We start from the raw sequence: 18,745 nt of genomic DNA on the forward strand, positions 1-18,745 counted from the left end.
AATGTGGTGTCTTTAATTTGAAGATTATTGTAATATGGTTAGAATGTTTTCCCCCCTTGTACATAAGGTCAGATTTTAAGAAACCTCACAATTTTTGAAGACATTGTTTCACTCATTTGCTCTAATAGAGATCTAAATTTCCAGCAGGAGTCAACATCAGGAATGTGCTTTTTATATTTATGTTTCTGACCTCTATTCTTCACCCTGTTTTTGATATTGGCAGCAGTTAAATGCATGAATTACACAAAACTTGCATTCCTCTTATGGTCTACAGTCCTCTGGAATTGTCAAAACGTATTTTACTTAGGGCCCTTAACAGTATCAAAGCAGCCAAATGTCATCCCATCTCATAGATGAAAGGACAATTATCTTTCTTTTGCTTCTATTATATCTGTACAACAATGCTCTGGGATGACAACTTGATGTAAATTATTGCACATATAGACTGCAGGAAGCATGATTTGAGAGGCAGACAAAGGTAGCAGTACCCTTTTACCCGTGGTGGAACACATCATTGTCATATGATGTTAAATTGCGCAGATTGGCTAAATACCAAACAAATTTCTATCAAAGGTTTCAGGGGCTGGTTCTGTTTGAAAGTCAAATGACCAACCACTTAAACCAGACAGCCACATCTTCCTTTATTTGGGTAGAAAAAGAAACATTGTGATGCAAGGTAATTTTGGTGGGGGTGTAGGCTAAAGGGCAGCAGTTAAACTCTGTACCGAGCCCACTTGTACTTTAAACCACACCAGGCTCTTGAAAAATGACTTTTTAAAAAATAAATATCACACAAATATAATGAAACAGTACTGCTGCAGGCAATGCCTTAATGAGAAAACTGAAACTGTTCTTCATTCTTACTGGGAAATCTGAACAACATTTTAATTCAGTATTATTCACTATACCATCTCACAGTTTACTATTTTTAGAGATGAACATTTCCATTAGCTGCCTGAGATTTCAAGACATAAGATGATTGTTTTGTAACATTAGTGTTCTGCGGTTTGATCAAAGTTCTGAAGGTCTGCTATTTTTACTTTGATGTACCAAGCGGAAGGTATCAAATTAGATATATTTCTGCGACATTCTTTTACCTCAGTACAATTAACCCTGCCAAACTCCCACTCTATTAACTTCCTCCCAATCATCAGTAAAGTACTGAACTGAGTCATCAATACTGCCATCAAGTGACACCTACCCACTGACAAACTGACATTAAAGTTTTGGTTCAATGTGAACCAGTGGCTCCAGACTCTAACAAAACCTTGTTCAGATCAAAAATGTAAAGGTCAAATGCTCAAACTGAGGCTGCCCTCATAATTAAGACAACCAAGTTGGTCATTGGGAAGTTCTATCAATACTGAGGTGAACGGAGGTGGGTCTAATCTTCCAGGACCTGGATACATTCTTGACACAAAGACCAATGCTTGTAATTGTCAGAGGTCAATCATTATCCCAGGCATTACTCATAGAAGTGTACACGGTTCATCATCAGTTACTTCATCAGTCGTATTTTCCTGCTCCCAAGTTAACGGCAGAGTTAGCTGTTGTCCGTCCCATAGTGTTCAATTTCATTCACTGTTCCTCCACTTGTAGAGCTGTCAATACCAGCCTGTAGCAGGCTAAGTCCATTTTCAGGCTTGAGCTGACAAGTGATTGGGCCCTTCATTATTGTCAGGCAATAGGCATTTCGGACAAAGGGAAGTCTAGCAAACTAATTTCTTTCAATGGTGCCAGGATCAATGAACTCTCAAGGTCTTAGGGTCACCATCGACTAGAGGTTTTAACTATATCACCCATCACAATACTGTGGCTATCAATATGGGGAAGAGCCTGTGCAATGTTGTGTTCAGCAGCTCATTTCCTGATTGCTGAAAGTTATATAGCTATCAACAAAACTCAAATTTGGAGTATAAAGAAGCTCTAAAATTTTGATGAGTGTAGCAACAACTTATTCATTTTAGTCCTTTGCTTCATCAATGGCCTTTGCTCTAACATAAAGTTAGAATTGAGATATTTGCTATAGTCACATTCAGTTCTGTTTCATGTGAAATTCTTCAGATACTCGAGCAGTCTGTGCCTGCACACAGCTACATCTGAACCCCATTTAGGCTTGGACTGATAAGTAGCAAGTAGCATTTGCACCTCACAAGTGCCAGACAATGACCACCTCTGACACAAGTGAATTTGATCAGCCACCACTTGATGTTCAGCAATATTATCATTGCTGAACTCCACAGCATCAACATCTTGGAGTTTCCATTGACTTGAAACTTGACATAACTAGTCATACAAATAGTTAAATATCCTAAAGCAAAGAGAACCACATTCAGAATGCATACAGATATTCATCATCTACAATGGACAAGTTGGTATGAGGATGGAATATTTGAATCGCTCCAACAAGATTCAAGAAGCCAACCAGGATAAAGAAACCTCCTTGATCAGCACCTTATTCACAGCAGCCTAGACGTACAAGGACTACAAAGTGTATTACCTACTTGAAATCTCGAGTGATCCATCAAGACTTCTCCAACAGTGTCTTTCAAATGTAGAACCTCTACCAGCTAAAAGAACAAGGACAATACCATTATCATCTACAAGATTCCCTCCGAGTCACTCAATATCATGATTTGTCGATACATCACTATCTTTTCGTCTTTACTGGGTCAAAGTCCTGGAGTTATGGGTAAGCATAGACAACATGTAGCAGTTCAAAATGGCAGCTTGCCATCACTTTCCAAAGGAAAATTAGGGCACTTTGGCCAGTGCTGGGTCTGCCTACATACTATGAACAAGCAACAGTAGAGGTTGCTCCCAACAATGGTCTCAACAAGTAAAAATGTGTTCGAGCCAGAGGTAATCTATTGTAAGTCTGGATATTCACCTTTCTAATTTAACTAGAGAAATCATGTTGAATAAACAATGTAGAGTTTAGTGCATAACCACATATATTTACATATTACCTGAACATGACATAGTTTACGATAGAGGCTGTTAGGAGTACCAGCTTAGAAGAATAATGAATGACCTCATAGAAACATAGAAAAGTTCTAACAGGACTAGGCAGGATAAACTAAAGAAGGAGATTCCTAACGGGGCCAGGGAGTCCAGAACCAGGGGGTCACAGTTTAATGATTCGGGGAAAGACCATTTTTGACTGAGATGAGCAGAAATTTCTTCACCCAGGGAATGGTGAATCTATAGAATTCCCTGCCTGAGAAAGTGGTTGAGACCAAATATTGAATGTTTTCAAGAAGAAGTTAGATATAGGGCCACCAGCATCAAAGGGTATGGGACAAAAGAAAGAACAGGATATTGAATAGTTTGATCAGCCATGAAGATCTTGAATGGCAGAACAGGCTCAAAGGGCCTACACCAGGTCTCTTTTCAGTGTTTTTCTGTTCTATACAAGCGCCTTCTTTTCTCTCAACATGGCCCCGTAACATCACACAATGAGTGATACATACTGAGCTCAATTAATTATTAACTCTTTCAGACCCTATGCAACATTTTCCATCAAGTTTTTTCCTTCCTCAAAATTGTTACTTTGTTATAAATTTATGTATTTACATTTACCACTACCCCATCTCTCCAAGTGCTTGACTTTACATTATTCGGGGAATCTGATAGGTTCGCTATTCTCCTCAAAGTTGTTCTCTTTGGATTTGAATAAATAGTAATTTGGTAAATCAAGGGCAATTGACTTGGACTGACTTCCTGATGGCCTGAGGGATGTAGTTCTCCTCTTGGAATGGAAGGTCATTTACCTCTTGTACTTCTTTCACAGAAGACCTTGATGATATACATTTAATCATTCTTACATAGATCGCCGCTGTACAGGAAATGTGTTACTTTGCAGTATCTTGAATCTTTAAATGTTGTTTGTTTCTTTTTATAAGTACTTGATGTCTTCCATGATATTATACACATCGCATCTTCAATGTGTGTCAATGGAATTTATTTTGCCTTTAGATTTATGCTGAACTATATGAGCCTATTAATTCAAAATCTTGCATATTTTAAGGCTTTACACTTTCCTCTCTGAATTATTGGTGAAGCCGGCTTGTTCACATCCTCAATTGTGTCACTTAGAGATTCATCCTTTCTTGATATGGTAGCCTTTATTTCTGCTGAGGAGAATTCTTTGAAAGGTGGGGAGGTTAGACATTTTGCTTGACCTGGTCTCTCTCTAACCATGTCGGTCCCTGTTGGCAGACTTGACTGTAAGTAGATTGTTGTCCACAGTGGTAATAAGTATGTCAATCTGACTCAATTCAATTGCAGATTCTTTTATTGTCTATTTCATACCATTATCCTCTCAAATCATGTGGAAAGTTTAGTTGCTGCCCGCAAGTTCATCTTAAACTTGCTTCAGTTTTGATAGTAGTGGAAAAATGGTCTTCAGTTTTGATAGCAGTGGAAAAATGTTAGCCAAGTTGTTACAGTCAGAGCTTCCACCCCATTTATGGTATGAAAGAATTGTTTATTCAAAAATAACTAGCCTCAGAAGATGTTTTTCTTTTTGTTCATCTTCTACTACGAGCTTACAGAATCCAACAAGATTTCTGATAGCCTTTTCTCATTTGTTTTCATTCTTTCAAATGAGATTGAGGTCAGTACATGCTATTCCGCTCAGGAATGAAAGTTCACGAAAGGACACTCGTGAACCAAATGGGTTTTTCCAACAATGGTTTTGTGGTCATCATTAGACTCTCAATTTCAGATTTTTACTGGATTCATTCACCATCTCCTGTAGCAGGATTCAAACCTTGGTCCCCAGAACATTACCTGGGTCTCTAAATTAACAGCTCGGCAAGAATAACCACTAGGCTATCAGCCTCAACATTGACTAGTAGCAATGGGACTAACATTTTCCAAATGAGGTTGCTGATGCAAAGTGACACTCAATTCATTTTGGCTGATTTCCAATTTATGAAGACAGTGAGGACTGCAGATGCTGGAGATCAGAGTCAAGAATTCCTGATGAAGGGCTTATGCCCAAAACATTGATTCTCCTGCTCCTCGGATGCTGCCTGACCTGCTGTGCTTTTCTAGCACCACATTCTCGACACTGATTTCCAATCCAGTGCACTTAAATGCCCCAGAAAACTGACTTTAAATTTTCAATTCAGTTTTAAACTCTCTTTTGACAATATTTTCAAATTTGCTACCTTGACCTGACATGAAAATCATCTATAAAGATGCCTGAAAGCTGCCTGCCTCAATGTAAAACATGACAGTGACTGGCTTTCAGTTTTAATAAGTCAGACGTTACTGAGAAGAAGCCAACTCTAGAGACATCATATAGGCGAGATACACATGTTCTTAGCTTCCTGATTGTCTGCACTGCCTCTTTTGGAGGACACTTCCCTTTTCAGCTGATCTCCCTGCAGAACTGCAGCTTTTATGTCAGTGCTTGTTGCTAACAAAGAACATTTCCAAGTTGCTTTTCCTTCAGTTGGTGTATCCATTCTTGTATATTGGTCCTCCAGTTGTTTCTCAAAACGTTGTGACTCTTCCTTTATAAATCCTACTGGAAAACACTGTTTCTGTGCATTTCTACCAACGTGATAGGTCTGTTGTCCCCTGTCTGGCCCCTTTGTGTACACCTCAAATTCAGCTTTGTGATTTGCATTGTTTAGCATCTTTTATTAACTTCTATTTCAGCTTGTTCGTGGCCATTCCTAATCACATGGGCTTCTGTTCTTGGTGATATTCCTGATTTGTATTGTATTTCTTGTCCTTGCTAACCTACACCCTCTCTCTTGTCTTCCTGCTCTGAAGGGCTGTTGCTGTTTGAGCTCTCACTTCTATTATTAGGATTTTTCCAATGACCTGGGATCTCTGATTACATTCCTATAGCCACTGCTTGAACCTACACTGCATTTTCTTGCCTTCCATCTTTGAACTTCATATTCCCAATCCACTGGTCTTTCGTCCTGGTTCTCATCCTGTTCATTCATTCAGCTCTATGCTTTCCGGTGGCCTTTTCGGCTCTACTTTGAATAGTTGCATTTCTCCATGACTAACATTGAAAGTGGAGATCAACCATGATCTTACTGAATAGTGGAGCAGGTTGAAGCAGCCAAGTGGCCTTCTCCTGCTCCTAACTTGTAATTCATATGATTGTCTGGAGATATGGCCTCTCTTATGAGCAAACTTTACCTCAAAACTATTTTAAAATATTGCATGAAACATAACTGTCAATAGTTTGGGGAATTGAAATGTCCAAAGTTCTGCACCCTGGTTGTAATGAAAACAGCGATGGAAAGCAACAGAAACTGAAGAATTTTACTTTGTCATGAAATGAAAATGAAAATGAAACTGAAAAACAAAAGCAAATTTTCCTCCGGTGATCCAATAATGCTATAAATTGGAGGAACCAAAAGCAAGGAGATCAAGATAGAATAGAAAGTAATGGAATTTCACATTTCATAGGAATCATGCTTACCTAGTGAAGTACTTTCATTTGACCGAAAATCTCTTTTTGGTCTTTAGGATATGGCTTTGATTTCAGCCCCATCTGATAAGATGAACACCTCTTCTCATTGTCAGCCGTTCTGGGTCAGAAAGAGGCCCATGTGGTTGATCATGAGATCTTTTCAAGTGAATGTGGTCTCACAGTATAAAGGTCCCTTTGTCTCAGAATCTCATGCAGTGGTCATCATAATGGCTCTGCTAGGTTTTTCTAAGGTTGTTATCATCACACATTTTTGAACAAGGGCTAAAATGTATTTTTCACCCAATAGGGTCAAAATCCTGGGACCCCCCCTCCCCCCCACCCCACTCCTGACAGTACTGCAAGTGCTTCTATCCTCCAAAAACTACCGTGGTTCGAGAAGTCAACTCACCAGAATCTTCTTCAGGGCAATTGGGGATGGTGAATAAATACAGGCCCAGCCAGTGACACCCACATCCCATTGATGATCCCCAAAGAGCTAAAGAAATCTTTACTATATTTGTCTTGATGTGTGAATTGGAAAAGCATTCGGCTTTCTCAGTGCCACTGCTGTCTGTTTGCATTTTCTGATTGGTCAATGGTATGATTTACAGAGTAAAGTCTGATACAGGCCCCTCTCTCACTGGCACTTAATCCTCACCACTCCCCAAATTCAACTCGATGAGCAAAGTAATTGGGGAAAGAAAGTTGTGCACAGGTAGATCCATTAATGTTTCTTGATTGTCAATGCTCAATACGTATAATGTGCTTGTGCAAATCTGCTCATTCCATCTATTAAATGCATTTGAAACAGTTATAATTAATTAGAGTGATAAACTGTTTCTGCCTGTCTGAATTTTCTGATAGGTCAGTGGTTTGTTGGGTGAAACACAGCAAAGGCCCCTCTTTTACTGGCTCCTGTCCTCGCCACTCATCAACTTCATAGATTGGACCTGACCCTGATTGATCCCCAGCCTTACTCACTGGCCACTGTACTTGCCACTATCCAGTCTCACTTATTGGACCCTCAACCTCACCACTCTCAGGATCATTTACTGACCCCTGATCCCTGGCTCATTTATCAGCTCTGACCCTCATCACTCCCCCACCTCAGTCACTGGCCCCAGTCTTAGTCACTTGCCAACGCCATTCACTGGTCCCTGTCATCACTTACTGCCCCCGACTCTCGCACTTGACTGTCACAGTTACTGGTCTTTGGCGCCACCTCCGACCCAGACTCAATTATCATACTCCTGATGATAATAGGCAGGGCAAGAGGAATAAATTGCATGGAAGGGGATGTAGAGTTGGAGAGGGCGAACGGAAATGACATGGGACCCAGCAGGGAATCGTACAGGAGGGTGAGGCAAAATGAAGGGGCATGGTAGAGAGATGGTATGGGTTAGGCACATTGTGATGACAGAGAAGAGGGTGAGATTTATGGGAGGGGGCTGGCATGGAAATGAATTGGGAAGTAACAATGGCATAGAAAGGATGACATGGGATGAAGGAAAATGGCACGACAGGGTGAGATAGTATGGAATGGAATGGAATGGAATGGAATGGGGGTAAGGACAGGAGGGATGTTGCACGGGATAGAATAGAGGAGGAAAGGAGATTACAATGGATGGGGATACAGGGTGGGTGGGGGTAAGAGGAGAAATTGGGAAGATGGTATGGAAGACTGTGAAGAAAGAGATAACAAGGTGTTGTGAGAAGCAGTATGGGGAAAGAAGGAGGAAAACTACCTTGGAGAAGATAGAAGTATTAGTTGTCCAAACAGGATTTATTTGGGATGGGGAATGAGGGAGGAATGACATGGAGTTGGGAGGTGTAAACAACCGTGTGAGAGGAAGTATGACAATGGAGAAGAGAGCAGGGGAAATGTCGGCATGGGAGGCTGAGAAGGAATGGCTGGAGTGGGAGGGATGGGGATAAAGACTGGGAAAGAGGGATAGCCTGGGAAGAGAGGGACAATGGTAGGGGGAGAGAGATTGGATAAGCGATGAGATGAGAGAGATGAGATGGGAATGATGGCATAACAAGGACCGGGATTTCAAGGAGCACTGTTGCAACAAAGAATCTAAATTCACTGCAAATGTCTTGTGAACCACTGACTTTATTCTATTAATTGGTGGCTTATAAGTAATAGCAGTGACATCATCAGTAATTGGAGGAACAATGATACGAGGAGAAAGTAAGGACTGCAGATGCTGGAGATCAGAGCTGAAAATGTGTTGCTGGAAAAGCACAGCAGGTCAGGCAGCATCCAAGGAGCAGGAGAATCGATGTTTCGGGCATGAGCCCTTCTTCAGGAATGAGGAAAGTGTGCCCAGCAGGCTAAGATAAAAGGTAGGGAGGAGGGACTTGGGGGAGGGGTGTTGGAAATGCGATAGGTGGAAGGAGGTTAAAGTGAGGGTGATAGGCCGGAGTGGGGGTGGGGGTGGGGGCGGAGAGGTCAGGAAGAAGATTGCAGGTTAGGAAGGTGGTGCTGAGTTCAAGGGTTGGGACTGAGACAAGGTGGGGGGAGGGGAAATGAGGAAACTGGAGAAATCTGAGTTCATCCCTTGTGGTTGGAGGGTTCCAAGGTGGAAGATGAGGTGCTCTTCCTCCAGCTGTCATGTTGCTATGGTCTGGCGATGGAGGAGTCCAAGGACCTGCATGTCCTTGGTGGAGTGGGAGGGGGAGTTGAAGTGTTGAGCCACAGGGTGGTTGGGTTGGTTGGTCCGGGTGTCCCAGAGGTGTTCTCTGAAACATTCCGCAAGTAGGCGGCCTGTCTCCCCAATATAGAGGAGGCCACATCGAGTGCAGCGGATGCAATAAATAATGTGTGTGGAGGTGCACGTGAATTTGTGGTGGATATGAAAGGATCCCTTGGGGCCTTGGAGGGAAGTAAGGGGGGAGGTGTGGGTGCAAGTTTTGCATTTCTTGCGGTTGCAGGGGAAGATGCTGGGAGTGGAGGTTGGTTTGGTAGGGGGTGTGGACTTGGCAAGGGAATCATGGAGGGAGTGGTCTTTTTGGAACATTGATAGGGGAGGAGAGGAAAATATATCTCTGGTGGTGGGGTCCGTTTGGAGGTGGCGGAAATGACAACGGATGATACGATGTATATGGAGGTTGGTGGGGTGTAGGTGAGGACCAGTGGGGTTCTGTCCTGGTGGCGATTGGAGGGGCGGGGCTCAAGGGCGGAGGAGCGGGAAGTGGAGGAGATGCGGTGGAGAGCATCGTCGACCACGTCTGGGGGGAAATTGTGGTCTTTGAAGAAGGAGGCCATCTGGGTTATACGGTACTGGAACTGGTCCTCCTGGGAGCAGATGCGGCGGAGACGAAGGAATTGGGAATATGGGATGGCGTTTTTACAGGGGGCAGGGTGGGAGGAGGTGGAGTCTAGGTAGCTGTGGGAGTTGGTCGGTTAATAGTAAATGTCGGTGTTGATTTGGTTGCCCGAGATAGAAATGGAGAGGTCTAGGAAGGGGAGGGAGGAGTCTGAGATGGTCCAGGTAAATTTGAGTTCGGGGTGGAAGGTGTTGGTAAAGTGGATGAACTGTTCAACCTCCTCATGGGAGCACAAGGCAGCGCCAATACAGTCATCGATGTAGCGGAGGAAAAGGTGGGAGGTGGTGCCAGTGTAGCTGCGGAAGATGGACTGTTCCACATATCCTACGAAGAGGTAGGCATAGCTGGGGCCCATGCGGGTGCCCATGGCTACTCCTTTAGTTTGGAGGAAGTGGGAGGATCGGAAAGAGAAGTTGTTCAGGGTGAGGACCAGTTCAGTCAGTCGAAGGAGGGTGTCAGTGGAAGGGTACTGGTCAGTACGGCGGGAAAGGAAGAAGCAGAGGGCATTGAGTCCTTCGTGATGGGGGATGGAGGTGTACAGGGACTGGATGTCAATGGTGAAGATAAGGCGTTGGGGACCGGGGAAGCGAAAATCATGGAGGAGGTGGAGGGTGCGGGTGGTGTCCCGAACGTAGGTGGGGAGTTCTTGGACTAAGGGGGACAGGACCGTGTTGAGATATGCAGAGATGAGTTCGGTGGGGCAGGAGCAGGCTGAGACAATGGGTTGGCCGGAGCAGTCAGGTTTGTGGATTTTGGGCAGCTGGTAGAAACGGGCGGTGCGGGGTTGTGGGACTATGAGGTTGGAGGCGGTGGATGGGAGATCCCCTGAGGTGTTGAGGTTATAGATGGTCTGGGAGATGATGGTTTGGTGGTGGGAGGTGGGGTCATGGTCAAGGGGACAGTAGGAGGAGGTGTCCGCGAGCTGGTGTTTAGCCTCAGCGGTGTAAAGGTCGGTCTGCCAAACTACTACCACGCCTCCCTTGTCTGTCGGTTTGATAGTGAGTTTGGGGTTGGAACGTTTACCTCTACAACATGTAAAAAGTATTAGTTGGCTCACATTCTGCCTTGTTCAGATCTTATTTGGTAAGTTGCATCTGTTGTTGACAGCAGTGTTTATTAATTCCATTGGTTGTGTCAATGACCTTTGTAAATATCTGCATGAGGAAATCTATTAAACAAACAGTGAATTTGGTCCCTTAAGCCTGCTCTGCCATTTAACAGAACTATGGCTGATCTGACTGTATTCAACATTTCCTTATAAGACAACCCATCCATTCCAGGTATGAGTTTAGAAAACCATGTCTGAACTGCATCCAATGCACTTATGCCCTTCCTTAAATGAGGCGATCAATACTATCCAAAGAATCCAGGAATTATATCTCCAACGCCCTGTGTAACTGAACCATAACCATCTACTTTTATACTGAATTCATTTCACAATAAACAAAAACGTTCTATTCATTTTCCTAATTACTTGCTTTACCTGACTACTAACCTTTAAAATTTATGCACAAAGGACACCCAGATCCCTCTGCATCTCAAAGCTCCGTAGTCCCTCACCAGTTAGAGAATGTGCTTCCTTTTTATTCTTCCAGGCAAAATGGACAATTTAACATTTTCCCACATTATACTCCTACATTTGTCACACTTTTGGCAATCACTAAACCTATCAACATCCGTCTGTAGCCTACTAGCGTCCTCTTCATAACTTACTCACATGCCTTCTGGAAATCCATCCATCGGTTCCCCTTTATCCACAGAATATGTTACATGTTCAAAAGAAAATCAATGAATTGTTTAAACACAACTTCCCTTTCACAAAGCCATGCAGCTACTTCTTGATAATCTTTTGTTTTCCCAAGTGCCCTGCTATTTAACATCTTCGAACATTTTCCTTATGACAAATATTAAGCTTTCTGGAAGAGGTGCATTCACATCTTCCAATCTAATTGAACATTCTCTGAATCTATGAAATTTTGAGAATTTTGAGCCATTGTATAAACTATCTCACTAGCCACTGCTTTTCAGACGCTAATAGAAGCACATCAAGATTTGGGAAGCCATCAACTTGCCGTTCCAACAAGTTGCTGAGTACCCCTTCCATCTTGATCATGTTTTTTTGAGCTCCATCCTCATTCCATTTCTTGAATTACAGCCATTTCTGGGATATCACTTGTATTCTCTACAATGCAGATTGATGCAAAATACCTGTTCAATGTATCTTCCACCTCATATCTGCTATTTTGTATCTGCATCCAGCCATCATTTTTAAAGACGTCTGGCGTCAACCTGATCCCATGAAAATCTACCTTGAGGGTTGTATATTTTCCTTGCGTATTCAGTTTTCAGTTGTTGCCCACCACACTGATTTCAAGGAATCAACAGTGCATGGGGTGTAGTTGATCACTTTTGAGCCTATTTTGCTTCCACAATGGTGTCATGTATTATGCATAACATTTCATAGCGTGAGCAACTTATGCTTTTTAATAGCTGTATATACATTGGAAGAAAATAATTGGAACACATTAGGAATCTTTCGTATGATAAGTGATATGCATTTTTATGACAGTAAGGCACTCACAGTTAATACAGAGATATGGTGTGTGAGATAATTATGAGAGGGATCCATTCTGTCAGTTTTTACAGCACTGCCGAAAACAGAATTTACCAGCACTTCATACATTTAGTGTGGCCACTCAGCTATATATTTTAAGATACCATCAGTTCTAGGCATCTGTGAGCCAGTGCCTTGTCATTTCCTATTTTTACCAGTCAAAACCACTTTCAGCTCCTACCAGTTAAAATAATGCATTCAAGCTGTAGGGTCAAAACAAGTTCATCATTAATTGGCAGCTATTAATAATCTATTCATAAAATGCTCAACTGAGCACAAATTTATTCAGGATACAAAAAACAAATTTAGTAACGTTATAAATTCCTTCAGATGAGGAGCATACATAAACAAAGGAGAAACAGGAGAGTTGGGTAACATGGTGAATTAGCATAATAGACACTCACTGCCAAGATGTGGATTTGAATATAGACTAGAGACTCAAGCTAAAAACCATTTTATCATTGATGGGTGTAAGTCTGGCTCCCTAAATGTTCATCTCGACACCTAGAGCATAACGTAACATAAAATTCAAAATAATTTGGCAAATGCTTTTAGATTCACTACAAAAGGAGAGCAAGGAAACATTCACACTGACAAAATACATGTTGGTATTGAATGCTGAAAACCACATCATCTTGCTGGGCATAAATATTCATCAACAAATTTAAGATAATCAATAAAGATAGTGATGTACGACATGTTAGGGCCTATTCTGAATTAGCTGATCTATGTTCAAGCAAATGAAAGGGAATTATAAATATGTTCAGTGACCCTAGGCTACAGTGAAGATTTTATTTCCCCCAGGATCTTCTTATGACCATTAGAAAACTGCTTGAGGTAGAGCTGTCCTATTCATCATTATGGTAAGCATGGTTATGGAAATTACATTCCCTACAGTATGGAAACAGGCTCTTCAGCCCAACAAGTCCACACCGACCCTCCAAAGAGTAACCCACTCAGACCCATTCCCCTACCCGATATTTACCCCGATTAATGCACCTAGCACTATGGGCAATTTAACATGGCCAACTCAACTGATCTGCACATCTTTGGATTGTGGGAGGAAACCCACGCAGACAATGTGCAAACTCCACTTAGACAGTCACCTGAGGCAGGAATTGAACTTGCACCTCTGGTGCTGTGAGGCAGCAGTGCTAACCACTGAGCCACTGTGGCACCCTAAGTAGACAGAGAGAATAGCTCAGAGACCACTCACAGCTCTGCAGTGGGCCAAGCCTATATTGCAACCATCCAGGAGTATTTTCAGGAATGGTTGAATTTTCCAGTTGGCCTGAGGTCCTTATAAAGTCATGAGGAAGCCAATCCATTAATTAACTACCAGCAGGCAGTGGGGGTGAGAGTGGTGAGTTTAACTCATGGGTCCCCATGCCACAGGGTGAGGTTATGAAGGCAGAGCCTTTGTGCTGACCTCGGGCAGTATCAAATTGAAGCTGGACTGTTAACACCACTCTACATTGCAAAACCGTTGTCCAGCCAACTGAGCTAACTGGCCATAATTCCCATCAATTGTAATCCCACTGAAGGCCTGAGGAAGACAGGCATCTGAAGGAATAGCCCAAGAAAGATCCTGAGTGGTCCCATAGTCCTGGGTTGCCTCCCCATAGGCTCTCCTCCAGGCTGTTCAGGGAAAGTGAGAGATTCCCATTCCCAGGAACAGGAAGAGACCAGCTGACCTTGCCAAGTAAGCCTAATGGAGAAGCTCAGCTGTTGGGGGCTCATTGGTAGAACCTGGCTATCATCCCACTGGTATGCGAATGACCTTGTTCATTCAGACAAGGTGAGTTCTTCACACTTTGGTTCCTCTCAGGAGGTGGCAATGTCTGAAGCTGGGGTTAGTGGAAATGGTGTCAGGCAGTGACCTATTCTCTAAAATGTTAGGTTGCACACCAACAAAGGGTGGCAAAATAGCTCCAGAGCAAATCTATGCAGGAGGCATTGGTGAGAAGCCATCACAGACAGCTTCCAGCCTAGGCACTGGTCTCTTTATCACCAGGTGGCTAATGTTCCTTTTTTGGTGTACCAACAGGGAAAGTGAGCTCAGAATGCTAAAGACTGGGTGGTATTGATCCATCAGTGGAGGAATAGGTGCTGGGATTGGCAGAGAAACATGCCAATGTTGGAGGGTTCATATAAAAAGAACAGACACTTGCAACTAAATGGGCATCTGATAGCCTTTAGCTTCAGGTGCACAAGTTGGTGAGGATATGTCTAAGCTGCTGATGGAAGCCAAACATCCAAGCCTCATTATCCTATATGTTGTGGGTGGCTGAGACCCTCCTTGCTACTACATAATGCAGCACCATCTAAACTGAGGTGGAGAAATGGTCCCTGGGAACAAGGTTCTCAATTCCAATTGGATAGGATGTGCTTCTTCAGATAATAAAAATAACTTTGTTCTCTTGATCACTTCATCTATTTATATTCAATCTACATGTTAGGCAGAATAATACTTCTTTTCTGGCTAAATGCCAGTTGCTTTATTTTCTTGGAGAGTGTTTCAATACCAGGCCTAATGTGTTTTCTTGCCATATCTTACCAAACCTGCCTACCTCATCCAGACAGCATCCCTGCATCTGAATCTAGCCTCATCTTACCAGGCGCCATTACCGGAAAACTTGCTACTGCTGCATGTCCCAGATGAATCAGCATTCCTGGTGCTGGTGCCATCTTGAAAAGCCTATTGTGTATGTGTACAAGCAATGTCAGTCCAGAGCTGCCCTGCACCGTCTGTGACATTGCCCCGGACATGTCAGATGAGAGAAATTTAGCACTGCACTTCAGGGTCCTGAGGTCCTGCTGGGTGGGGTGATGTACAGACTGGACTTCCTCTTTCCCCAGGATGAGCGGAAAACGTCATGACAGCAGACCATGCCGGTCAGATGATTTATGACTACTTCAAGCAAGTGAAAGTACCTGGGGAAAGAAAATCAAGGAGCAGCACATCCTGACAATCTAAAAAAGATCATCTCAGTGAACTTGTGCACAGGAACCATTGAACTGACTTCCCAGTCTTTCCCACTGCCCGTAACACCCATGTTTTGTTGTTGTGTCTATCTGTATGTGTGTATGAATTGGGATTATTATAAAGGGGCTAGAGTTTTGATTCGTAGAGTTATATGTCAATGTTCATAATTGTTTACCTGTAGCCAGAATCTATTTATTTGTAATAAATAATCATTCATGTTAAAAATAGAAATCTATGCCCTGTCGGGCAACCTGAGTCTGAAACTGATAAATTTGGGATTTGTGCACACTTTCTGAAACTTTTATGATGACTCTAGGAATATTGAAGTTTGAGTTCTAGCACATCACCCCAGTGAGGCACAATAAAATGAACAGGCTGGAGATACAATCGGTCTAATACATGTGCTCAGTGCATGTTGGCAAGTGCTCAGTATTCCTGCAACAGCATGGAAATGATAGTTGTTGGTGCAGCCTGAGGCACAGCATTGAAGTACAGGAGCATCCTGTAAGTGGATGGAGGTGTGCCATATATGTCCTTAGAAGTTGGCACATATTAGGTTGTGTGTGTGTGTTTGCATTGGCACGTATGCCCTTGATCCATTTTCTGACATGTCATTGCTCAGTGCCCAACATGGATGCCTTTTGGGGCAAGCGGTGGGTGAGCTGAGGTTACCAGATACATCCTATGACATCCATGTTGGGAATTCCCAACACAAAGCTTATTCAGCATGTTCGGTAAGATAGAAAGCTGAACATTAATTAGATTAGGTGTTTAACAAGCTATAATCCTCTTTCATTAACAACTAGCTGCTGCTGGTGAGAAACTCACCTTGTTCTTGGCAAATGTGTAAAAGATGGAACGAGTTGCTCCGGATATCAAGCTAGACTTCTCATTTGATTCATATGAAAATCATTCCATAGCCCACACTTCCCCTATAAGATTCTGAGTTGGTTTCTAAAATACATTTGTATTTATTTTTAGATTTTTTGGGTGCAGACACAGTGTTCAGTCAGTAACTACCCAGTGTTAAGCTTACATTTGGAAGATCATGCATTAAAACATATGCATACTCAAAGCTGCAGCAAATAAGCCAAGCTAGTTTGAAATCACCACAAATTTTGCAAGGTTTTTGTAATTGTGGACAGTTCATCAAACAATGTTTTCTTGCTTCATTGAAAAGGACTTATTTTAGAAGCTAAAACTATATCATTGCAATTGCAGTTGCATAGTGAAGTCACAGGGTTCAAGCTATTGAAAGTGCCTAAGGCGGAAATATCTTGTTTCCATCTGCAGGACTGTGTGCATAAAGCATTAAGCAAAGCACATTGCTTCATTGATGTACATAATTTGTGTCCAGTAATTGGTATCATCAATAGTTGCTTATGTCCTGAATGTGAACAGAGTATAATATGGTAGGTTTTATTTGTTCTATCACAGCTCTGTAGAATAAACCATTATTGGCTTATGTTTCTTTTTGACAATGTTAAATTTTATAGAAAGACAATTACATAATGTGGGGTTTGATTCCAGCGGTGACGTCACACCCGTAATCCATAATTTTGGTTCATGATTCTCACTTCCCCACAGTATGTAGTTTTTCAAAATTACATCCTGAGAAGTCATATTCCCTTGTACGGCTACACACATAATGTTATACATTTTGAATCACTTCTTTAATCAACGCTAAATTAGTTGTCATGATGACAGACATGAAAGTAGGTAGTGGATGTGTATATCCTTTATAAGATGCCCTGTGTGAATCAGGGGCAAACACCCCTCACCCCAAGATGATACACCTCTTCGTAAACTTACACGATTTACTGCCTCACCTCCAAACCTCCAACAGATTGTTTCATCTGCCCTTGCCCAAAAATTCCAGACTTACTTGAGCTGGAACTTCCAGAATGCATCGCTTTCTATTTACATGTTTCTGCTTGCAGGCCCAGCCATGCCCACTATGGAATCCTGGTGCTGTTGAGACAGCTAGAATTGTCAGCCAATCATATCAGCTTTCAGCTCTCGGGGCAGGACTTTGTTGTACTAAGGGTTGGAAGTCCCACTCACTACTTGTTAATCTGTTGTTGCTTTGGGCTGGTCTTTGTTTCAAGTCAGTAGCGACTGTCTGTGTGGAGTTTGCACATTCTCCCCGTGTCTGTGTGGGTTTCCTTCGGGTGCTCCCGTTTCCACCCACAATCCAAAGGTGTGCAGGTCTGGTGAATTGGCCATGCTAAATTGCCCATAGTGTTAGGTGTATTAGTCAGAGGGAGTTGGGTCTAAGTGGGTTACTCTTCGGAAGGTCGGTGTGGACTAGTTGGGCTGAAGGGCCTGTTTCCACATTGTAGGGAATCTAATCTAAATCTAACTAGTTTGGGACCAACCTATGTAACAAGGGGGTGAGTAATACACAATTCCATCCCCTCCTGTTGCACCCACCCCAAGAAATAGAAGCAGGACAGTGCCATTGCTCTTTTGAGCCTACTCAGCCAATTAGGAAAATCAATGGCTAAGCTCCTACATTCTTCCTCATCTGGACTTTCTAAGCTATCCTTTATTCCTTAATTAACAAAACTTATCAAAACAGAATCTCTACCTTGTGTATGTTCAATGATTTTCAATCAGATACAGATGGTGTTGGGGAAAGTGCATCCTTGATTATAATAGAACATTTTGTTCATCTTACAGATTCACAATGTTCTTGCTGTGCGATGACAGCCAAGTTGGGATGCAGCAATAAATTATCCAAGTGGGACACTGCTGAATTCAGCACAGATTTCAAGCCTAACATTCTGTCAGGATTTTTCTATAATATGAAGCACAGAAATAGCAAGATAAGTAAAAGGTACAATCAGTTCCTCAATTGTAACTAGGTAAATTTAGTAAAATAATCCACTAATAATACACACAAAGTAAAGAATTTTAAATTAAATCTTCTTGCCAAAGACTTTAATTGCTTTTGACTACTTTCTGCTTGTGTTAATGCAATTCTGTATTCAAAGCATTAAAATCAAAACCTGTATGTTGCACAAACCAATTATCACAATTTCTACCTCTTCTGTCTTCTAAAATACCGATTCACCTTTTCAATAAATTGCCAAATCATTTCTCTTACCTCCATAATTACAAAGCATTTCATTCCAATTATCTTGTGTTCCCCAATAAATGCATCTGAAAATGATTAAATAATAGATGTATATTTCTGGTGGTAACATAGATAATACATATTACTCGCTAGTTCCTGAGCATGAAACATGCAGTTTGAATGAATCAATACTAATTTGGGGGTTGGGGAGGGTGGGGGGGAGTTGTGTTTGTCAAAAGACCAATCTAACAACTTCACAGAGAGCTACTAGAATATTCAAGCCTT

The sequence above is a fragment of the Chiloscyllium plagiosum genome, unplaced genomic scaffold (genome assembly GCF_037043375.1).
Source record: "Chiloscyllium plagiosum isolate Xiang-an unplaced genomic scaffold, Cpla_swu_hap1 HiC_scaffold_11, whole genome shotgun sequence".
NCBI classification, from domain to species: domain Eukaryota; kingdom Metazoa; phylum Chordata; class Chondrichthyes; order Orectolobiformes; family Hemiscylliidae; genus Chiloscyllium; species Chiloscyllium plagiosum.